This window comes from Xenopus laevis, chromosome 4L (genome assembly GCF_017654675.1).
Source record: "Xenopus laevis strain J_2021 chromosome 4L, Xenopus_laevis_v10.1, whole genome shotgun sequence".
NCBI lineage: Eukaryota > Metazoa > Chordata > Amphibia > Anura > Pipidae > Xenopus > Xenopus laevis.
The window spans coordinates 78,690,387-78,715,714 of record NC_054377.1 but is presented as its reverse complement, the minus strand read 5'-3'; the positions used below and the strand labels follow the sequence as shown (position 1 = coordinate 78,715,714).

The 25,328-nt window shown below is 38.4% G+C and overlaps 1 protein-coding gene across 3 annotated transcripts in view; it reads left to right on the top strand.

The window, feature by feature from the left end:
* Positions 1–25,328, top strand: part of pde4b.L (phosphodiesterase 4B L homeolog) — a 240,064-nt gene that overhangs the window by 160,379 nt on the left and 54,357 nt on the right. The window lies entirely within an intron of this gene.

The window sequence follows — 25,328 nt, the reverse complement described above, 5'->3', positions numbered from 1 at the left end:
CCGGCGCCGTTTCGCAAATTCGCCCATCACTAGCTGTAATCATAAAGCCAGGTTAATAACTAAAGACAATGTCACCATTACACAACATGCACAGAGTTGGACTAGCCTACAGCATTACCAGAGGATTTTCTGATGGGCCAGGCCAGTCTGGGACAGTTCAGACCTTTCTTATTTTCACCATATACCTATAAACATCTGTTGTGACAGTGGACCCTGCATGCCAGATTCTTTGGTGGTCCTTAGTAGGTCCAGTCTGATAAAGAACATGCATTGTGGGGATATTTAAGTCTTGGCCTAAAATGAAAAGTAAACAATTACATATTTTTCTCTTGATGTTAAAAGCTTAAACAGAATTTACTGTGCCACTGCTCTAGATGGAGGAAATGCAGGTACAGTATATATTCCTTATGTAAAGTGTTATCCACTGAGGACTTGCATTCAAAGAGAGTGATGGCTTGTACAAATACATTATAATGGGTTGCAGTTATCCTACGTACCCTAAGAAGCTGTAACAGTTAACAACTGTGCCGTAGTTCACACTCCTCCAAATAAATGCTCTGACGCATTTAAACTGACAAATGACTGACTGGGGGAATCTCCCCTTTCTGCACCATATTCTCAGTGTTAATATATGTTATTAATAATCTTCTGAATTATGCGTTATTCTTGGAATTTACAGTGATGGCAAAATACTGCTGTAGGGCCCAAAATCAAGGAAGCAGCAAGCTGACACAGTTCAGCATAGTCACAGTATAAGTATTATAAGTATGGGGGGAAATAAAGTGACATACAGAACAAATCTGCAAATCAAGAAGAAAAAGCTTTGGGATACAATATTCTTCATTCAGCAGTTAGAACAGTGGGACTTGTAATCCCACACATGCAAAGAAAATTTGTAAGAAAATTATATATGCAAGAAATGTTAGCACCTACACTATGATCTATGAACTGTTTCAATGGGTTTTGAGGGGCAACATGTTTGTATTTTATAAGAAATACACACAAAGAAAAATCTCCATATTGACTGTTACCTTTTATTGTCCTCCCCCTATTACAGCCTGTCACCAGACGATCATGCCCTACCTTGGGATTTTCCAGATGTAGGTCTCAAGTAGCACTTCTTACTTATTTATTTGCTAGGATGCATGTGACTCAGTTGACTGTGTCTAAATAAAAGATCCATTGACTGGTTCCAGTCTTCTCATCGGTGCATGTTGTAATATTTGTATTAGGGGTGCCTGTCTACTGTAAGAATTGGAATCCAGTATTCACTGTGGTTTAATATTACATTACCCTAAAATACACATCAGAGCCAGACATTTCCCTTCTGAGGCTTTCTTTCAAACAAAGCCCTCAAATAAAGATTTGTATTGTCTTTGTTCTATTTATGTATGAAGAAAGTGTAGTTTTGATAGACATTCATATATTGTTTGTTTTTCCCAGGAACACAATTAACCCAGATGGGAAAGAAAAATGGTGGCTCTTGGTACAAGAGAGCAAAGGTGTCCCCTTATGTTTGGGGCATGCTGGGAGTTAATTGGGCCTGTTGGAAACTATGATTAAGAAATAGGCTGGGCTATGTATTCTGTAGTATAGGTGCTTTATCATGCACATCAGTCCTATTTCTTAAACTTTTTTGGACGTAACTAAAGCCACAAAAAACAAGTCATTTCCTTTCAGTGTACCCTATTCATATGGCTGTTGTAAGAGGTCACTAGTATAGCAGACTATGCCATAGAAGTTACAGCCCCAAACATCCCTTAATTCTCTAATACACTGAAAGGAAATAGGGAATGGCTTTAGATATACAGTACCTACCTGACTATGCTTATGCTTCCTATGTCAAATATAGATGAACTAATTGAGAGACAACCCAGTATTTTTATTTTTACTGTTAAATCTCAGCTCTTGGGGGTGTTTGTTTATTTTTTCATGGATTAATCCAGTGATCCCCAACCAGTAGCTCGTGAGCAACATGTTACTCTCCAACCCCTTGGATGTTGCTCTCATGGTCCTCAAACCAGGTGCTAATTTTTGAATCCCAGGCTTGGAAGCAAGTTTTAATTGCATAAAAACTAAGTATAGTGCCAAGTAGAGTCTCTTGTAGGCTGCCAGTCCACATAGGGGCTACCAAATAGCCAATCACAGCCCTTATTTGGCAGCTCAAGGGACTTTTTCATGCTTGTGTTGCTCCCCAACTGTTTTTACATTTGAATGTGGCTCACAGTTAAAAAAAAGGTTGGGGACCCCTGGATTAATCATTTTACTTAGATATATTCTAATGCGATCTGTGCTACTGCAAATTCTCAGTTTCATCCTATTTTACATTGCAAATTATTCTCATATGTAATAAAAGGCCAACATCTCTGTCATGCAATAACTGATAGCAACCAATAACATTTTTGTGTGCCCAGTTTCCGTAACCTCTGGCAACCAGTATGATGTTTCCGTTTAAACTGGTGACCAGGTAAATGCTTCCTGGCAACTGGCTGCTGCTAGGTGACTAGACCTGTTACAAGGTTTGCACCTTTGCTTTACTTTACTGTACTGTGTTTTCAAACAATGTCATGGGGAAATGTAGTTTATATAGTTTATAGCTACCACTGAGTTGGCTAAGGTTGCTGAACATAAGCATAACTGGGTGTTATTGGGCCCCCAATATTATAAATTCAAGTTAAAGGGGTTTTTCACCTTTGAGATCACTTTTAGTATGATGTAGAAAGTAATATTCTGAGACAATTTGCAACTGGTCTTGATTTTTTATTATTTAAGCCGGTTTTTGAGTTATTTAGCTTTTTATTCAGAAGCTCTTCAATTTTAAGAAATCTGGTAGCTAAATTACCCTAGCAACCCTGCATTGCTTTGAATAAGAGACTGGAATATGAACAGAAGACAACTTGAATAGAATGATGAGTAATAAAAAGTAGCAATGACAATGCATTTGTAGCCTTACAGAGCATTTGTTTTTTAGAAGGGGTCAGTGGCACCCATTTGAAAGCTGCAAAGATTCAGAAGAAAAAGGTAAACAATTAAATTGCTATAAAAAATAAATAATGAAAACCAATTGAAAAGTTGCTACGAATTGGCCATCTATAACATACTAAAAGTTGCCTTCACGGGGAACAACCCCTTTAAGGACCCAAAACATTGGTAAGCTGATTTATTCTACCAAAATGTATTTAAATTGTTCATTAATTAGGGCCTTGCTGGGCCCCTACGTTCTTGCCCCTACGTTCTTGCCCCCCCTCTCTGCAACTGCAAAGGGCATAAAATTATGTTTTTGCAGGTAAAATCATACCACTCCTCTTTGGTATTGACCCAAGGAAAAAAAAAACATTATTTTAACTGTGCTTCCAAAACCTTTGTTTTATTCCCATGATTTAGCATGTAAGTAGAAACTTTCCCCAAGCTCTTCAACTGTGTGAATAAACTGGAAAATTCTGGTGCCGTGTATATTGTTCCGTTTGTAAACCCCTGTGTCTTTTTGGAAATCCCCGGGGCAGGAGCAGAGAGATTTAAAGTTGGATGAGTTCTTATACTTCAGTAACTGTGACTAAAGCAAAACATTCCAGTGAACAGCACAGGGGGGTCACACACTAGTTAAAGGAAAATGATACATAAAACCATAATCCTTTGGAAGAAAACTATTCTTCAGATTGATCAACACTAAGCACATTCAGTTGCATTCTACCAACTTTTAAAAAGACTAGAACTGATAATAAATAATAAAATTGCTTGAATGTTGGTAGGACAACTCTCATCGACTTATATCAACTCACCAGCTTTTAGATGCTGACTTTTCACATTCAAGTTTTTAAAAATTTTTGATCTTGATAAATATTGGGTTTTATTAGCACAAAAACCCCTGAATTTGAATGTTAATAAATCAAGCCCATAGTCTATGGCCAGGTTTCAATCAAAGTGGCTGCTACTTAACTGATTCTAAGACTGGTGTCCAAGTACATTACAGAATGTTGGTTTTGCTGAAGAGGGACTGAAACACATCTGAATAATCAGTTACTGGTTATGGGAGATACAGGAATCTAAACATTGAACAGCATAGTTGTGTACTCAAAGGGGCAAACTGTGTAAGCTATGGCCTATGGAACATGTGTTTTTCTGCCATCAAAGAAATGTTCAGTTCCACACCGTGCAACCTGTCATTTAGATGAATAGAAACCACTTGTCACCAAATATGAAATATGTCAACAGAAAATTCTAGGCCCCCGGCAGCACTTCACATGAGTGTTCGCGAATGTTTGCGCTTTGTATTTAACGCGACCTGACCGAAAAAGGGTGTTCGCAGCATCTAGGGAGCGGGTCTGGGCCAGCAGGGCCCACAAGAGCCTGGGGCCCACCGGCCGTAACCTCCCTTCTTCGGGCTGGTTGCAGCAAAAACACAGTGCATCAGAGGGCCATAGGGGGGCCCTGAAACAGCGGCCCCTGTGGGCCTCGGCCCCCCAGTTCGAGCTTGTACATAGGTATCTCCATGGATACCCCATAGCATGTGTGCTATTCAGACAAAATGCCAGTGGGCAAAAGACACTGCAGTATCAGCCAAACATAGACTAAGCCTAACTGTTTACATTTCAAACACTACACTAGAAATATTTCATACAGGAAAAACTTGGATTTATTCCATATTCTTACTTTAAATGAAACAATCAGCACTGGCAATAGGGTGACAAACTCCCCATTGTTACTGAAATGACCTGTTGTCTGTTTCCTTTCCATTGAAGGGGTTTGTGTGGAAAAGAACCATGAATTTATAATAGTTCCTGGCATTACTATAACTTTGAGCCTAACATCTTCAGATGCAAATGAATAAAATATGTATCACTTCTTACCAGCTCACATACTTAACCATGAGTAAATTGACTGTGGAAATAAAATAAGGTATGAAGATGAGCTGCGATTCTTAGGAAAATAGGAACATTTTCTCAGGGTCTGGTTGGGCAGGGAGGAGGAGCATTGTTTCCTATAGTCAAACATAATTTTTTTCTTCCTGGTAAAGCAATTCTTGCAGCTTGGTGCTGTGTTGGAATTATGATGTTGCATGCACACTTTGCATTAGCAAGGCTTTGTTAAAGGATATGTAAACCCCTCACCCCCCACAAAAAACAATAAATCATCATCACTTTTGGTGGTTGAAAGGTTAATAGTAAGGCTATAGCATCCAGTTAATCACTTACTTTGGCTGTTGGCTACTGAGCATGCTCAGTTCTTCTCAACTCATACTAATATCCACGCCCTCCAGTCTAGCAGCCAATGAAGAGATGGCATGACTGGTTCCCATAGAAACTGTGTTCTAGTTTTGGTTTTACAATATGCACATATGATGGGCCTGGAAGGGGGAGGAAGTTTTGCAGCTTGAGGGACACTTTATATATGGGATATATGTTAGTGACCACAGATTTTAGATTCTTACCCAGTGTTGGAGGCTCAATTTCAAGGAGCTTCTCAAAGCATCTCTCCTTTTTATGAGAAGGCTTGAGAACTAGGAGATAAAGTTACCAATGGATGTTTTTCTTTGGGACAGCTTATAATTGTATTCTTCAATTGCTTTTTGGAAAGGCTAAACATTCATTATAGGGGCATAGCTACAGAGGAAGCAGACCCTGCAGCTGCAGGGGGCCCAGGAGGTATCGGGGCCCCATGAGGCCCTAATTAATCAGAAATTTTAAAATATATTGGTATAACAGGACAACCTCTGGATATGATGGGGGCCCTAAAATTAATTTGTCATGGGGCCCAGTATCTAGTTATGTCACTGGTTCATTAGCTTCTGCCTATGGTATAAACCATTCCCTTTCTAAATTTGATTAATCTAGCAATAGGCTTTGTATGCGTGCTATTACCTTGACTGAAGAAAATACAGACACTGTGGGTTCCAGGGCCAATTTCACTGCCAAATTAGCACATATTTATTAAATATAGCAAGTCAAGAGGCATATAAAAGCTTGGCTGGTAACACTGATTCTATTCTTTCTGCTATTAATGACAGAAGGTTCAACATTTATAAAATACAAACTCAGAAGGAGCAAACTGCAGGCCACCAACAAAGTCAGTTTGGGTTACTCTGGGTTCTCCAATGCTACTGCAAAATACATACGTTTGTTTAATCGGCGACATGCAGGAAAGCGACATGCTGAGAGGTGGCGGCACATATGTTTACCTAGTTGGAAGCTGCATCTACCTTTCCTCTTTGCTATGCACAGAACTTACATTTCCTGGATAGACTGTCTGTCTCTCTCCTATCCCCAATAGGATATACCACCATAGCTACAAACATTACACAATTTTATAACCTAACAATTTTCCATCACTGTAACGCTTAAATAGCACTAAACACTGCACAACAATATTTCCCTTACTGCTTTGCTACAAGATGGGCCTCCATTGTTCTGGCTGTAGAGTTTGGGTGTATTCTTTCCATCGTGTATACAAATCTGACATATGTATATGCAAATAAGCATAAATGCAGTATGCCTGCTTTTTACTGTATGCACTGCATTCATAAAGAATATATATACTTAAAAATATAAGGTTATATGATTTATGTCTACTTTGGTAAACACATATTTTTCTTTCATTATTTCCTGCTTTATTATATGTGGGTTCTCGTGCTTGAGAGTAATCTATTACAAATTTATTAGGGCACTTGTGGAGGCCAACCAATGAGATATTTTCATGCTACTTTGAACACCCTGTCAGCACCATTGAACAACAATCTGTTGATAATGGACAAATAATCAAATTAATGGTGTCACATACAAAAACATTTTTTGGTTACAAATAATTAAATTAAAAAAAACAAGTTGTGCATACCATACTAGTGGCATCCTAGTGCCACATGGTCCCCATGATCTGCCCTCCTTACGCGTTTCATACCATTGGGCATGTCATCACTTTACGACTGCCTTAGTACACACACTTGATGGCTTGTTTCTATCGTTGAAATTGTTAAGTGGATTTTCCAGTAACAATGCCAGCTTTCTGCTGAGTTTTAAATTCTGCATCCCATTGTTAGTTATGGCAAAAGTATTTTCAGGAGCTATGTCACCCATGGGTAGTGCCACTGTGCTCTTTGTCTCCCATCAGATCAAAATTACCAGTACCTAACATCTGCAACAGGGTTGTTAATTATATTTCCGGGTATATTGAAAATGATCACCTATTACTTGTCACAACATTATTAGATACACAGTTCAAGATTTATGGAAGGTTGTGACATGGTAGTCTAAGTAAAATTGTGTTTTGGCTTTTAAAGAACATTAATGCTTAAAAAAAGATTGTGTCCTCATATGAAATCCCAAGATATGACATAATATGCAGAAGGAGGATATTTTGGTCTTATTTCATCAAATGGTCCCCACCTGATGCAGACATGATTTACCCATGTCTAAGAAGAGAGGACTACAACCATCACCCAGTGCAGTCCTTGCCTGAGTAGATATCTGGCATATCCTAATCAAAAGTTTATCCATTAAAGCTCCCCATAGACGCGACGATTCTTGTTGCCGAACAACCGATTTAAGGGAAGTCGTGCAGTTAGTGGGATTCGAACGATCGTACATCTTACGATTTTTCGGCCGACATATGTCAGGAAATTGATTGGCCAGGTCAAAAAATCTTTGTCGGTCCCAATGCAATCTATCTATGTTTGCAGGGCCAAGCAGGCAGCTCCCCTTTGTTTTCCTGGCAAATTGGTCTTTTTAGTTGATGGTAAATTCATACGATCGTACGATCGTTCCGATAAAATCGTTGACTCACGATGAGGATCTGATCTTTTAAAAATCTCAACATCTATGGCCAGCTTTGGCTTTCATTTTAGTACTCAGATGTGCTGTAGATTTGGATACAACTGAGTTGTCAGCCAATATTAGTCTGTGTATGCACAACAATAGTATCTTCCTTTGTATGAATTGACTGTTCCACATTTTCAGCATCTGTATGGATACAGCTACACAGATCTCATCTATATTCATGTGTGCATTTCCAACTGACCAATCATAGACATTGAAAGCCTAAAGCTGGCATGTAGTTAAATAGGTTATTTATTAGACATCCATCAAAATACATCTTAGTTCAAATACAGTATATAACTTCTGACAATAACACACATATGCAAAACAAATCCATACAGAATTGAGGAAACACATCTAGGATAGAAGGGGGTAGTTATCAAAGTCACCGTTGCCAGGAGAATGTGTTGGTGCCAGGTACATTTATCATTAATACATAGTACCTAGCTTTATTAATATAAGCACTGTCCTCACTGTGTTTCAATACAAGGTAACCCTCATACTGGAAACACATTATAGCTAAAATCCTTGGTTACCTATAAGTAGCCTTCTGGCCAAACCATTCAATTCAAGATAGTTTCTCATAGCTAGATGTTTAAAAAGAGACACAGCCTTGATCTAGGGAAAGGTTATTTTGATTTCCTATTTTTCTTTCTCAACCCTTTAATTAAAACTCTAAATCCACTCCACCTTAGTAAATGCTCCCTCATTTCTATAATTATATATCCTGTTCACAATCACATTTACATCCCCTAAACTACTCGGCACTTGCCGTGTATCAGAAGCTCAGATATAAAGCTGTATTTAAGACTACAAGTACAATTTTAACAAACTAGCTTTTCAAACGTACCTATGTACGGTGTTTTTTTCTCATTTTACTTTGCAGTTTCCTTCCTCCCCTTACTCTTCTGTTGTTTTTTTTCCACCCATAGTGTCATTTGAAAAAAAACTAAGCACTGTCGTCATTGCCATGCCAGAATTTGTAAGTGACTTTTTAAAGTCACATTTTTACACAAGGTAAAACACAATGCCAGTGTTTAAACTAATCTGCAGGTCACATTTGCTTTTAGTTGTGACCTTTCCTTTGTGCAATGAGTCATGGGGCCAGGTGCAACTGTGTTCCCACGCCATACTGAACCTTTACAATGTTAGTTGGGGTGGGATATGGAGGAATATTAAATTGGAGGGGCGGGGTAGAACATTTTGGCTGCATGTTTGTAGTGTCCCTTTGCAAGCTGGAGTTATGATAAGATACACAGTATCGCTGATGAGATTACTGAACCCATAGAAAGTGTTTCTCAAACTGCACACATGACTAGCACAGTGACACAAAACAAATGATAAAAAGGAGAAGCGGGTGGGGGTGTGTGCACACTCCTGCAGACATTTGCAAATAAATTTAGTGATAACACTAGCCTGCACAGTGTTCTGTATTACTCTAAGAATGTTTTAGCCCATACGGACGAACCCCAAATATCAGTCTGAGCCCCCATCACACTGCTTTGAGCTTCTGGTCCATAATGCGGAACCTTAATTTTATTGTCTTTATAAAAATGATATCTTTGTAAAAGACGGACAGTTCATATTTTGCTGGTTCTGGGAAGCCAAGGATATTTATATATGTTTAAGAAAAAACATCTCAATAGACATAGGTGCTATTGTTTAATCTTACAGTAACTCTTAATATTTTAGAATCTAAAATCATTTCTTGTCGGCCTATAAAACACACAATTGAAAGGTCTCAGGTGATTATAGGAAATAAAAGATTTTCTCGATGAAGGCAGTGAATTTATGGTATTACACTTGAATAGAGATGTCAAGTGGATATGCAAGGAAGGGACATTAAATTCTTCTTCAAAAAATCCATATGGCTATATTTATACATGTGTGGGGTAAGGAAACTGAATAAATGTAACCAGCATTGTTGGACCTGATGTCTATGTCTAATGGACCCAGATCTCACTTTTCCTGTTTTATGTGACTTGTTTGCTATTTTATGTCTTTTAGAGAATGGCAGCATTTCTAGATACACTGTCAGTGTATAATGTAAAATGTCACTATCTAGCAGTTACAGTGTAGTCTAATGTTTTATGATGGGTCAAATTAGGACTGCTTGGTTTATTGGCTCCTACGGAAACTGGCAATGACCCTGTTGTACATGGAAATAGAAGCAGTTACAGACTGGATCATAGATGTACCAATGTTTTCCTATATCCATGCAAAGAATAATGTGCGTATTGAGTAAAAATTTCAGTACTAAGTAGGACAATTTACACGACAAGCTGGATGTATAAGATGCAAGTTTAGCACAGGTTTATTAATCCTTACCTTTTTGTATTTCAGTTGGCTGTTTTTAGTTAGCAAAGCTGGTCCTTCTGTGCTAAGCCTGCTTGTCTCTAGCAGTGGCATATGCCAAGAATGTTATCAGAATGGGATACATAAGTGTTAGATATAAAAAGGAGACCATCCTAAGACCTATAAGTATTTGTGTTAATAAAGTTTCCATTTGGACAAAACACTAATGCTGGGAAATATAGCAAGACATGATTTTTTTTAATGTGTGTCTTGTTGTTTATAAAAGGAGAACATTTCTCTCAACAAAGATTACTTTTCAATGGAGAGAACAGGTGTTTACTCTCCTTTATTTTTATAATCAGTTGTTCTACATAAGCACATGTCTGGGCTGCTCTGGAATATGTATATATGGATCTGACATGGGCTGGTATTTCAGTAAACAGCAAAACATCCAAAAATGATGAATTAGCTGTGTAAATATGTGTGTACCTAGTTCTCTTTAGTTGAAATAACACAAACAAAACCAAATAAATTCCCAGCTGACAGGTTTATTTCCCAGAAATATTACAGTGTAGGTGTTTTTCATGTGTTGCAATACTTTACAGCATAATGAAAATAATTGTTTACAAGGCTGTTCAGTTGTGTTTTCATTTAAACAGTTTTGCTAAAAGCAAAGAATCCCAGTTCCTTGTTCAGCTTTATTCCCGGATGCAAGAACATACTTATTAAAACTGAAGTTATGATTTTCTGGAAATAATTATATTTCCATCACATGAGAGTTTATCCGGAGAAAGCACACTGCCCCATTGTGAATGCCCAAATGTGAAAGTTGCTGGAGGCAGGGTGAGAGGATGACAGCTACTCGCTGGTATGTCACCAACCTTGTATATTGGTACTTGTGCTGTGTGACATTCACTCACGCATCTACTATAGTGCGTAAGTGAATGTCACACAGCACAGCTGCTAATATACAAAATTGATCACACTATAGTAATTGGACATGGATAAGATGAAATAGAGGTTATTTTATAGTTTTATCTTTAATTATAAGAGGATCTTGAGATTTGCATAGCATGCACAGTTGACCAAACCAAACTCTCTGCTAGAAAAGCTCCAGAGATGGGATGGAGAAGACCCGTCCACTGAAAAACATATAAGTATAGGATCCGTTATCCGGAAACCCGCCATCCAGAATGGTCAAAATTACAGGAAGTCCATCTCCCATAGACTCCATTTTAATCAAATAATTAAGATGTAAAAAAAAATTCCCTTTGTCTCTGTAACAATAAAACAGTACCTTGTACTTGACAGTCTTAGTTAGTCTCCTCACTTAAACCATCAGAATATACATATGCTTATTCTAAGAAGCAAAGTTAACACAATTAGGTATAATAATCATTTTTCTCTATACTAATAAAACAGTACCTTGATCCCAACTAAGATATAGTTGGGAGGCAAAATACGCCAAATGGATTAGTTTCATGTTTAAATTATTTTAAAGTAGAGTTAGCAATATGGAGATCCAAATTAAGGAAATATCATTTACCTGGAAAGCCCCTAAGCATTCCTGATAACAGGTCCCATACCTGTAGTATTACAGTATTTTGCAACAACATGGATTTATGCTAGCTTAGATACAATGCTACTATGTGCTGAGGCTGAGTGCACCCAACAGGAGTCATTGATATGTTCAGTAAGCAGCAAAGTGTGAAACAAATGTCTGAGGATTCTATCCCATTGATTCCATAAACATACAGGATCTGGCCTTAGTACACCTGCTGCACAATTGTAATGCTTTGTCAAAAGTCTCTGTAGATCCCATCAACAAATGTGCTGTCTCATTGTTGTTATAATGAACTCATTTTTCTTCCTTTAAGAAACATATATTTGTATGAAATCAGTTTGCCTTAGAGCTCTATTTACTCAAAGTAATGACGCCATCAATTCAAAAAGAAATGCTCATGTTTCTTCAAATACTTCAAACTTTGTTTATGATAAAGGTGACCTTTTTCGCTTCTTCCTGAATGTACTGTAAAAATGTTATTTCCATAAAACAGTAACATTGACCTGTAAATAAGGATCATTTACAATGTTTTCTCTACTAAACCCTGATCTAAGAATACAATACATCTGAAATATTTAACCTACGGCCAGTCCCTTTTTATATGTGTGCATTGTAATGTTTGGGTGTATCTAGGGAATTCTCATTTTTATTTTGTGTATTTTATGAAGTTCAGGTTTGGATTTATTTTTTTTAAATTATTTTAAGTAAAAGTTGAAATAATGAGGTGATGCAGCATTGGCAAAGCTGGCGACTTACTAGAGGGGGCAAGGGAATGGCCAGGTACAGGGCATGTTTGTTCCAGAGGGCGTGTTCAGTAGCTGCCAGTAAAAGCAAACTGTTAACTGAGAATATTAGCTGAGAACTGTAGCTGCTATTTATTGTATGCATAATAATTGGCAATAGTTTAGAAGTCTGACATGTTTACTTGCCTTTTTGCAGCAGCAGCAGCAGCAATTGCATAAGATCCATAAATATATTTTTGTGACTGCAGGTTGACTGTTTAAAAAACAACTATTTAAGGTGCCATGGGTAAATTTGCCAAACAATTATTTCACCTTTACTAGGTGCAAATTTTTACTTATGTAAAAAAAAATTTTGCCAAATTTTCTGTACAGGAAAACTACTTGAAAATATACAGAGCAAATATCCTCAAATAGATATACATACTTATAAAGCTTCAAACAATACAACACCAGCCTCCTTCATTCAATGATTTTCATTTTCATATTCTCCAATTATAAGGGCAGTAAACCCCTAAACAGGGAACTAAACCTACTTCATGTTTGCTTCTTGTGAAGTAGATAGATTACCAGTTCACAGATAATGCCCCTGTGTAATGGACTCCTGCTTACAAAAACAGGCACAACAAAGGATGAAGAAAGGGGATTTGGTTTAATTACCTTGTGTCATGGAGTATCTTCAATTTCCCTTTTTACTCTGTTTAGCTTAAGAGACCAAACATTTTTTTTTTTTGTTAATAAAATGGGCAAAATCTATTTACAGCACAAGTTCTATTCATTGAATCCTTGTTAAAAAGGAGGTATACTGACATTTTATGCATTTGTTTTTCCTTACCTCTTATAGCTAAAAGCCTAAAAATAATACTGTTGTAATTTTCTTAGCGATCAATACTTTTTTGTTATTGGTTATTGCTATTGGTTATTGTTAAGGCATTAATACATTGTATAATAAAACAAGCAAATGGCTAATGCCTAACTACACCAATGCTTAATATAACTTAAGTAAAAGTGAAAAGGTTCATAATAACAAATAGAAATAAAGAAATAAAGAAATAATCTGTGACGTGAGTTTCCACATGTGGCTCTCCTGATATTGCAGATGAGATCATTTGGGGTATGTGTAGGGTTGCCACCTGACCGGTATTTTACCGGCCTGACCGGTTTAAATGATGGTTGATCCCAATGTTATTAATAGGGAAAAAAGATAAATATATAGGAAGTCCGGTATTTTTTTCCAGAAAAGGTTACATCCCTATGTGCCAGGGATGTAATACACCAGCAGCTGAATATGTAGTCAGGAATCTTTATAATAATGCTCATGTTTTCAATCGCCTAAATTCTCTTACCTGCTGGGTGCAAAGTACATAGCTGTGCTGACATTTACTGAACCTTTGACAGAGGCAAGGCATTTCTTACTTACACTTAGGTAGTCAGAATAGCAGAAACTGCCAAAAGCACCTGTAATACTTTTCTTCTAGAATTTATCAGCTTGCATTGACGTCATGCTGTCAGGAAACAATACGGACAACCTTCTTCATTTGTCATTGGTGCAGTGACTGATATCCTGTTGTGAAATCTGTCAGCTACACCTAACAAGGCCAACTAAGCATCCCGTACTAAAGTAGAGACAAAGCTGTTCTGTGCAAGTGTGTGTAAAATTTTGTGGTTTTTTCTACTCACCCCTCCACAAAAAAATGCAAGTAAAGTGGCCACTATTTTCAAGAGAGACATTACCAATCATTTGTTTCACTTTTTAGTCTTTCTTGTGCAATTTAGAGTTATGTTTAATCATTTCTATAATGAAAGAAAAAAAAAAATATAATAAATAATATAATAAATAAGTATATATATTTTTTTATATATATACAATATCAAAATGCGCCCCAGCACTCTCGGCAGTGTAGTCAGTGTCGATCTCGGTGCACGCTCCTGTGGGGGACCCGTCATGTCCCCACTTGATATACATACATGAAGGAATGAAGCAGCACACGGTTCCTTGCAAAAGTATATATTACATATCAAACAACAGTACAGCGACGTTTCAGGCAAGCTATATGCCCTTTATCAAGCCATCAGGTGATGGGCATATAGCTTGCATATATATATATATATATATATATATATATATATATATATATATATGTACAGTTCCATTCCAACTATTCAGTGTCGGACTGGGCCGGCGATCCAGATCCACTTCTTAGTGTTGTGCAGAGACCGGCACCACACGTGTATGCAGAAACACGACGTGGTGCATTAAAGTGGCAGCTGGGGCCAGAAGGGGGCCCTGGGGCAGTAGCCCCAGAGGGCCCCAACCCTCCAGTCCAACCCTGCATCCATTATCTGGAATGCTTTGGAACTTTGGGGGTTTTTGGATAAGGAATCTGTATGTAATTTGGCCACCATATCACCATAAATCTGCTAAACTCACTTCAACATTAAATAAACCCAATAAGACGGTTTTGCCGCCAGTATGGATTTATGCAGCTTAGTTACCATCAAGTATAAAGTACTGTTTTAATATTACAGAGTAAAAAGTAAAGCATTTTAAAAGTTAAACTTATTTTATTAGAATGGCCTTTCTGGATGATGGGATAAGGTATGCCATAGCTCAATATGCATTCCCTCAGCCCTCCACTATATAGCTTTAAGAAAATACAAAATCAATTGCATCTTTTTTTAGTACATTTATCTGGATTGGTGTCTTCTCTCCTGTTGTTGGCTCTCTCAAACCCTGCCCCTGCAAATTTGAAGTTGCTCAAAAACTCTTCTCTGAAAAGTGTCATGTCCAATGAAGAGAAAAACAGGTATGATCTATCCTTCCCCTAAGGAAAATACATTTGTTTTATTTAGTTAGGACTTACGCAACTGTGATGCCTTGAGCCTCAGGCATCACATAAATTAACTTTTTTAGCATTTTTTACATTCTAGATTAGCAATAACATGTTGGCGCAAATATACTCCACAGACTCTTTAGACTAGTGTCACATCTGTCAGATCATTCTGAGACTGAGTTTGTTTTCATCTGACTGTCAATTCACACACAAAGTGGATTTCACACAACTGTGTGCATTTTTGGGTTGAAAGCTGTCCCACATGGGTAGTGACAAGTGGATGCAAGCAAAGTGAACTACAGGAGACAAAGGCAGTATCGGAATGGGCTAGGGACATCAGGAAAAAAATGCTGGGCTCTGCCAACCCAGACCCAATCTCCACCTGCAATATTTTCACTCCTCCGCCGCCCTCCCTCCCCTGATCATGGCAAAGTAAGAATAGGGTGCGCATGCGGGGGGGAGGAGGGGGTTTGCAGTGGGGTGAGCAAGCTGGCAACCCCTGGGGGGTGTGGGGCCTCTGGGGTAGTAGGCCCAGTGTGCCTCACCCACCCCAGCCATTAGCTGGCTGCTGAAGGAGTAGCTCTGTAGGTAAGTGATAGAATATTCAGAATTGCACTGCACTAAGTTGACTGGCAATTGACTTAGAATTGCAAGGCTCACCCAAACGTCAGCCAATCCTTGTTCATTAATGATGCAGGTACACAAACAATTCCAGGAAATTTCTGTTGAGACTAATGGGAAGCAATTGTCAGCATTTACTCACATGGGTGGAAAAAGCCCATCATTTTTGTTTGTTCTTATGTTGGACTGGGCCAGTGGTACACCGGGAAAAATCCTGGTTGGTCCCGGCCCTTGTCCCCACCTGAGACCTACGGGGAAGGGCAGGGGTGCTGAGGGAGGGGTTGCAACTGGAGCAGAGGGGTTGTCGGCCCCCTGATTTGGACACCTGGTGGGCCCTGGCCCCCAAATTTGACGCTGGCCTGGACTGTGCCAGTGCACTCACTGGAAATTATGTCGGCAGCTAAGGTAGCAGCAGGAGAAAGCCAATAAGAGAGACCTATTTACTGACCATTAGGGTAGTGCCTTGACAAGCCAACCCTGCTATAAGTATAAATTGTAAATAAAACTAAAAAAGGGCTGTGACCCAATGGTAGAATGGTAGGAATTGGTCTCATTGTGGATGGAGTTATGATTGTGGCCTTGACAAAAAGTAAAATGATACCAAACACATTTTGGGAGTGGTTTTTGTATGAAAATACATTTCACTGAATTTATATAAATCCCTTTACAGAAATGGCAATTCATGGATTTACCCAAAATTACAAACATTTTTTAAAAAAAATATTTTAGCTTACAGAAAACTGCCACATTTTCACAGGCAAGCCCTTTCATTAAAGATGAGTCATGCTTTTTAGTGTTTAAAAACCAATATTTTGGAAGGAAAACCCTTTAATATTAAATATACTATACATTTCTAGGTAACATCTGGTTAATTTGCAACTAAAAGAAATGTAACTAAGGATATGTAAATGTTAATTTACAATATAATCTAGGTCATTTACTCACTTTCTCTTTAATTTAAAACTTTTATAATGTCTCAGAAGCTGCACTCATCTGTAAGCCATTTTCTTATTAGTAAGGGCTAGACAGTTCTACTAGAAAAATAAATCTATCTGCAGTGGTCTTAACCTTTAATCTTGAATTGTATAGGGTAGCCAATATTTTGTCTTACAGACGTCTGCAAAAAAATGACTGCAAATCAGCATGTAACCGTTACCAAATGGAACTACTCTTAACAGCATTAGGCAATATCTCAGTTTTCACTGGAAAAAAGTTGTACAGGCAGATTGTTTTTAACCGTCAGATCACACTCAGCAACATCAAACTGGTACCCAGTATATTTGTCTCTTTAGGTTTAACTCTTCATAGCATGAGACTACCATTCCCAAATGTCCAAGGTATCTCCTTCTTTTGCCCTAGAAATAGCTTTCCTAGAATAAACTTTATGAAGCCCACCTATACAATGACAAAAACAGAACTGAATAAATGTTCAGCATTTCTATTTTATATTTACATGCAATTTTGCAAAATATAACTGAAGCCTGAAGGTTCATTGAATAGAGTAAATGTATAGACAGTTAGGGTCACTGAAACCCTGTCCTTTAAGAGAGCCATTGAGATCAAAGCCTTTCATTAGACACTTCAATGCACTTTTTGTGTTTGGATTATTTTAAGCATCAATTTCCACCAGATTTCGAATGTTACTGGGATGGTAGATGTTTTTTGTTGGTATTATGATTTTTTTTATCAAGATGATAAAAATAATGGGGCAGACAACACAGTAAATGGGTTCTTTTTTAGGCATTTAATACATTTTTTCAGATTTTTTCCCACAATTATAATAGGGGATTTAGGCAAGCAAACAGGATCATTGAAAAAAAAATATACATTTGGGTGGGAAAAAATGACAATGACTGAAAACATGATTGAGCTAATGAACTTGTTTGGGGAGACTAAAGTTTCCTTTGCTAAATGGGATACGGTTCTACTGTATGTGAATATAGTTTGTACAATACAGTTAGCTGAATTAGTGCTGAAGCTTCACAACAGACACATCTGTGATTGCCAAACCTCTTTACTTAATTTTTCAGGATTCATTGAGATCTGGCAAAGTGCCGAGAGACTGGCGAATTGCTAATGTGGTGCCCCTATTCAAAAAAGGATCCCGTTCTCAGCCTCAAAACTATAGGCCAGTTAGTCTGACGTCAGTGGTAGGAAAGCTTTTCGAAGGGTTAATAAAGGATAAGATACTGGACTTCATAGCAAATCATAATACTATGAGTTTGTGCCAGCATGGTTTTATGCGTAATAGATCTTGCCAGACTAACTTAATTTCTATTTATGAGAATGTAAGTAGAGACCTCGATTCTGGGATGGCAGTGGATGTGATTTACTTAGACTTTGCTAAAGCATTTGATACAGTGCCACACAAAAGGTTACTGGTTAAATTAAGGAATGTTGGCCTGGAACATAGTATTTGTACCTGGATAGAGAACTGGCTAAAAGATAGACTACAAAGAGTGGTGGTAAATGGAACATTTTCTAATTGGAACAGTGGAGTACCGCAGGGCTCTGTACTAGGTCCCTTGCTTTTCAACTTGTTTATTAATGACCTGGAGGTGGGCATTGAAAGTACTGTTTCTATTTTTGCAGATGATACTAAATTGTGCAGAACTATAGGTTCCATGCAGGATGCTGCCACTTTGCAGAGTGATTTGTCTAAACTGGAAAACTGGGCAGCAAACTGGAAAATGAGGTTCAATGTTGATAAATGCAAGGTTATGCACTTTGGCAAAAATAATATAAATGCAAGTTATACACTAAATGGCAGTGTGTTGGGAGTTTCCTTAAATGAGAAGGATCTAGGGGTCTTTGTAGATAGCACGTTGTCTAATTTTGGGCAGTGCCATTCTGTGGCTACTAAAGCAAATAAAGTTCTGTCTTGCATAAAAAAGGGCATTAACTCAAGGGATGAAAACATAATTATGCCTCTTTATAGGTCCCTGGTAAGGCCTCATCTGGAGTATGCAGTTCAGTTTTGGACTCCAGTCCTTAAGAGGGATATAAATGAGTTGGAGAGAGTGCAGAGACGTGCAACTAAATTGGTTAGAGGGATGGAAGACTTAAATTATGAGGGGAGACTGTCAAGGTTGGTGTTGTTTTCTCTGGAAAAAAGGCGCTTGCGAGGGGACATGATTACACTTTACAAGTACATTAGAGGACATTATAGACAAATGGCAGGGGACCTTTTTACCCATAAAGTGGATCACCGTACCAGAGGCCACCCCTTTAGACTAGAAGAAAAGAACTTTCATTTGAAGCAACGTAGGGGGTTCTTCACAGTCAGGACAGTGAGGTTGTGGAATGCACTGCCGGGTGATGTTGTGATGGCTGATTCAGTTAATGCCTTTAAGAATGGCTTGGATGATTTTTTGGACAGACATAATATCAAAGGCTATTGTGATACTAAGCTCTATAGTTAGTATAGGTATGGGTATATAGAATTTAATTAAAAGTAGGGATGGGTGTATGTATGGATGCTGGGTTTTCATTTGGAGGGGTTGAACTTGATGGACTTTGTCTTTTTTCAACCCAATTTAACTATGTAACTATGTAACTATGTAACATGCAAGAAATGATCTCAGTCGCTTTCATAGATCTTTCATGATTGTACACAGCAGATTGACCATAGAATCTTCCTTGAGGACATGGAAATAGGCAGGATAGTTACAGCTAATGGTAGTTATTGAATCGGTGTCCCATCCAATAGCCACATAGTAAAAACAGACACAGTGGGTCTTCTCTTGGAAACTCTATATACCTAAATGTACAAGTTTACGCGCTTACAGTAGCAATAACACAGAGGATAACCCCTTCTGCTCTCCTCAGTGGAACCTATAGCTGCTCTACTAAATAGCCTTAACCTCCACCCAGGGCTGGATTTATACCTAAAGCTCCCCTAGGCTGCTCGTGCCCCCCGCATCATTTGCATCATTTGCACACTACCAACCACTTACACCCCACACATTTATACCGCCTCCCTGCTCACACCCCTACTCCCTCACCTACTGCCTTTCACTGATTGCTGGCATTGAGGACTGGCCAGGCGGTACATTCACGCAACTGTCGAATTCTCCTGCCCAGTCCCCAGTTCAGATACAGCGGACTGTATGCCTCTGCCTGATCTTTGCCATCCTAGGCCGGCCTTCATCTCCTCCAGCAGGTGGAGTTCAACTAAATCTTGGAATCACCTCGCACATACAGTTCAGAGACCCATATAAATACCCATTGACTATTGACAATTCCAAATGTCGCCCAAGGCATGCTTGACTAACGGATGGGGACTCCCCTCCTCCTAAACTAGAGGCCCGACTCTTGGCTGGAGTTAACTTCTTTCACTAAATTAAGGATTTAATCCCTACTGCCCTATCTACAGGTTTTGCAACTGAAGTGTAGATGTGAGATTCCTAAACTCAAGAAACCTTTCTGAGATTAAACAGATATCCTGGCCCAAAAATGACAATGTTCTCAAGCAAATCTACAGTTTAAAAAATATGAATTTGAGTGTGTTACAGCATTCCTGAGATTTCTCAGCACATATCTGCATAGCATAAACATAGTTATGACAAAGGAAGCAAATTAAATGTAATTTAAAAAGGGTTAAATACATTTATTATATTTCATGCATATATGAATTAATGAGTAAGAATCTCTCTCATTCTCTTTAATCATCTGCTCACGAGAATTACTCACATGGATGTTAGGTCATCACCCAACAGCACCAGGAAGGGTGTTTTATAAGGACGTAGCCCGAGAATGACTAAAACCTGAGTTCTGTGTCATGCCCACGCACGTTAATCACCTGCGCCAAAAACAAGAAACACTACCAAAATCCTGTTAGTGTATGTGTTTGCTACATACTGCTGTTTGTTCATTACTCGTTATAGCATGTCCCCTGATACAGCCATTTGTTACTGATTAAGGGAAATGAAAACCCTACAGGAGGCAACCGAAAACAATACTTGTTTGTGTGAACTTTGGAAAGTCTCTATGGGAATAGCTTCCATTACAGGGCTGAAAATGTGAATAAAGTATAGAGCAGATGCATGAAATATTTTGTGAGAAATGAGCACTTAAGTAACCTGTCACTGCACTGGACTGGTAATGCTTTAAAACTACACTAGGCAGTACTGGCAAAACTGTGTTCCCTAAACACATGAAGGGGCAAATTCACAAAAGGGCGAAGCGGCTAATGGTAGCGCAAATTCGCCAGTGTGACGTCATTTCGTTACTTTGCCAATTTACTAATGGGTGCTGGCATAAATTCACTAGCGAAGTGGACCTACTCTATCGCTACTTCACACCCTTACACAAGGCGAAGTTGCGCTATGGCGAAGGGACGTAACTACGCTAATTCACCAACTTGTGGATTTTACTGAACGTTACCTCTTGTGCCAGACTTGCCTTCGCCATCTCAGACCAGGTGAAGTGCAATAGAGTAGATAGAGCTTGCTTCAGAAAAAGTTGAAATTTTTTCTAAGTCCCAAAAAACGCTGGTGTCTTTTACTTTTATAAGGGTGATAGGCTGAAAAATATCTAAATTTTTTTCGGGGGTACCCTCCTTCCCCCTACATTTCCTAACATATGGCACCTAAACTATACAGTGGGCACATGTATATATATATATATTATATAATATATATATATATATATATATATATATATATATATATATATATATATATATATATATATTGCCATTTTCGCTAAAATAATAAAATAGTATAGTGGGTGCACATGATCCCAACTAAGCTATAATTAATTCTTATTGGAGGCAAACCAATCTTATTGGGTTTAATTTATGTTTAAATGATTTTTAGTAGACTTAAAGAATGGTGATTCAAATTATGGAATAATCCTTATCTGGAAACCCCCAGGTCCCAAGCATTCTGGATAACAGGTCCCATACCTGTATATTTTAACCACATCTCATCCTTATCAGTTTTTATAACGTCTGTGGACCTACCAGGGGGTCAGCCCTACAGTTTGGGAACCGCTCATCTAGAGAGATAAATGACTTACATTTTTGAGATTTCTTCTCACTGGAAACACAATTATACAAGTTCAATAACTTTTACTTACAGCACCTTCTACATTTTGTAGATTTTAAAGTATAATAAGTCAAAGTCAAAGTTAATTTATTGTCATCTCAGCAGCATACGAATACACAGTGAGATGAGATTAAAATTACACAAATACAAATTTTGCTAATTCTAATTCATATTGTTTGGACCTTGTCTGGTTTAGACTGACTCAGATTGAAATCAGACTGAATAATGCAATCTGTGTGACTCAGTCAGTCTGACAATTTATTATTTACAACAACTTAATCCAACTATGAAGGTAATTTACTAAACATAATTAGGTGTCGATGTTATCCGAGTCATATGGATCCAAGTCAGGGCTTGCTCAAACTGAATTCCCCAAAAATATGCTTAGGTATATAGAGTTATTTTTAATTCTGCCAGAAATGATACAACTTGTATATAAGATGCGTGGGAACAAGCATGAAAGCAGATTACCTCTTAAAAATATTTTCCACATGTTAAAAGTACTCTGGTATTTAAGGTACAATACCTCAGCTATGAACTGCTCTTGGAAATGTATTTGAAATATAAATATTTATTATAATTTGTAGCCAGCTTCTCTCAGTAATGTTCTAAGACTCTTGTGCAGTTATACAAATATGGTAGTACCATTTAAGGAACTGGCATGTTCCAGGATATACAGTGTAATGCCTGCTAGATTTAAAGGGGCAAATTCACTAAGTGCCGAAATTACACTATCGACGCCTTCACCGCACTTCGCGAGGCGACATTTCGCCAGGGTACCGCTAATTCACTAAAATCCGAAGTTGCCTTCAGGGAGGCAAAAGGTAGCGAAGTTGCGCTAGTGTTAATTTGTCAAGCAAAGCGAAGTTACGCTAGTGATGCCTGATTTGCATACGGCGCCAAGTTAAAGTACAATGGACGTATTTGTAGCAGCAAATACATTACACTACACAAGCCTGGGAAAGCTTCATAAAATAAAATAGAGTTGTTATTTTGCCCTATACATGTGCCCACTATATAGTTTAGGTGCCATATGTTAGGAAATGTAGGGGGGGGAAGGAGGGTACCCCCCAAAAAAATTTACGATCTTTTTGAGCCTATCACCCTAAAAAAGTAAAAGACGCCAGCGTTTTTTGGGACTTAGAAAAAATTTCAACTTTTTTTGAAGCAATCCCTATCTACTCTATTGCACTTCGCCTGGTCTGAGGTGGCGAAGGCAAGTCTGGCGCAAGAGGTAACGTTCAGTAAAATGCGCAAGTTTGTGAATTAGCGTAGTTACGTCCCTTCGCCATAGCGCAACTTTGCCTGGCATAAGGGTGTGAAGTAGCGCTAGAGTAGGTCCACTTCGCTAGCGAATTTACGCCAGCACCCATTAGTAAATGGGCGAAGTAACTAAAAGACTTCATGCTGGTGAATTTACGCTAGCGTTAGCCACTTCGCGCTTTAGTGAATTTGCCCCAAAATTGGTGGCAATTGTGTTAGCCTTTTGACAAACAAGCTATTGATAAAAGATACACCATGGGGGATCTGGAATAAATAAATGAAATGAAATTTAACCTTAAGTAACATGCTTGAGAGCATGTACAAATGTAGGCCACAACACTAAACTGGTGCAAGATTGCAAATGCCCAATCTCGTATCCTAAACCTTGTTGCAGTACCCAGACAGGAAAGTGTTTAGCACCTGCCTTGTCTGCACAGATTTGCTAAATGATGTGCTGAAGTAAAAAAGGCCTTAGATGATTTTAACACTGTGCCAACCTTTGTAAATCAACGTCTAAGTATCAAAAAAAAATGTAATTGTATGAATCTTCACAAAGAACAATAGATTATGTCCATTTAAATTCAGGGCTAGTGCTGTGCTTAATTTTATTCTTAACATGTCATTGTGCTTCATGACACCCTTGTATGCCACACTTTTTATGCATTGCCTCAAAACTAGGTGCCCAAGTCAGAAGTTCTTCAGGTGTGTCCTGGATGGATTGCATTGAGTGGTGCCTTACCCACATGCCAACAAGTGCCAACCTTGACAGTCTACAATCATAATTTAAGTCTTCCATCCCTCTAACCAGTTTAGTTGCACGTCTCTGCACTCTCTTCAGCTCATTTATATCCCTCTTAAGGACTGGAGTCCTTTCATTTATCAACATTGAACCCAATTTTCCAGTTTGCTGCCCTGTTTGCCAACTTACACAAATCACTCTGCAAAGTGGCAGCATCCTGCATGGAACCTATAGTTCTGCACAATTTAGTATGATTGTGCATCCATACACATGTCCCTCCATACTTTCACATAAATTCTATATACCCATACCTATACTAACTATAGAGTTTAGTATCACAATATCCTTTGATATTATGTCTGTCCAAAAATTCATCCAAACCATTCTTAAAGGCATTAACTGAAGCCATCACATCATCACCCGGCAGTGCATTCCACAACCTCACTGTCCTCACTGTAAAGAACCCCCTACGTTGCTTCAAATGAAAGCTTTTTTCTTCTAGTCAAAAGGGGTGGCCTCTGGTACGGTGATCCTCTTTATGGGTAAAAAGGTCCGATGCTTGACAGTCTACAATCATAATTTAAGTCTTCCGTCCCTCTAACCAGTTTAGTTGCACGTCTCTGCACTCTCTCCAGCTCATTTATATCCCTCTTAAGGACTGGAGTCCAAAACTGCACTGCATACTCCAGATGAGGCCTTACCAGGGACCTATAAAGAGGCATAATTATGTTTTCATCCCTTGAGTTAATGCCCTTTTTTATGTAAGACAGAACTTTATTTGCTTTAGTAGCCATAGAATGACACTGCCCAGAATTAGACAACTTGTTATCTACTTGAATAGTTTGTTGCAAACTTGCGGTGAAACTGTTGAAAGCTCATTTTGCTCTATATATTAACTTATCTACAAAAACCCCAAGATCCTTCTCGTTTAAGGAAACTCCCAATACACTGCCATTTAGTGTATAACCTGCATATATTATTTTTGCCAAAGTGCATAACCTTGCATTTATCAACATTGAACCTCATTTTCCAGTTTGCTGCCCAGTTTTCCAGTTTAGACAAATCACTCTGCAAGTGGCAGCATCCTGCATGGAACCTATAGTTCTGCACAATTGAGTATCATTGTGTCTCCTGACCAAGGCACTGGTCTCACATGGTTTGATGATGTTAGCTTTTATAGGGAAGAGGTTGCTAAGGCCAAAACATTGGTTTCACAGGCTTACACTTTCCTTCTATATTTGTTACACAGCTTAGAGCGGGTACATGCATTGCATCTAAGTTTATTTGGACAATCTGTAGAAGTTACACTAAAGGTGGCCATACACTGAGAGATCTGCTCGTTTGGCGATGTCGTCAAACGAGCGGATCTCTCCCCGATATGCCCACTTTGAGGTGGGCAATATCGGGCTGATCCGAT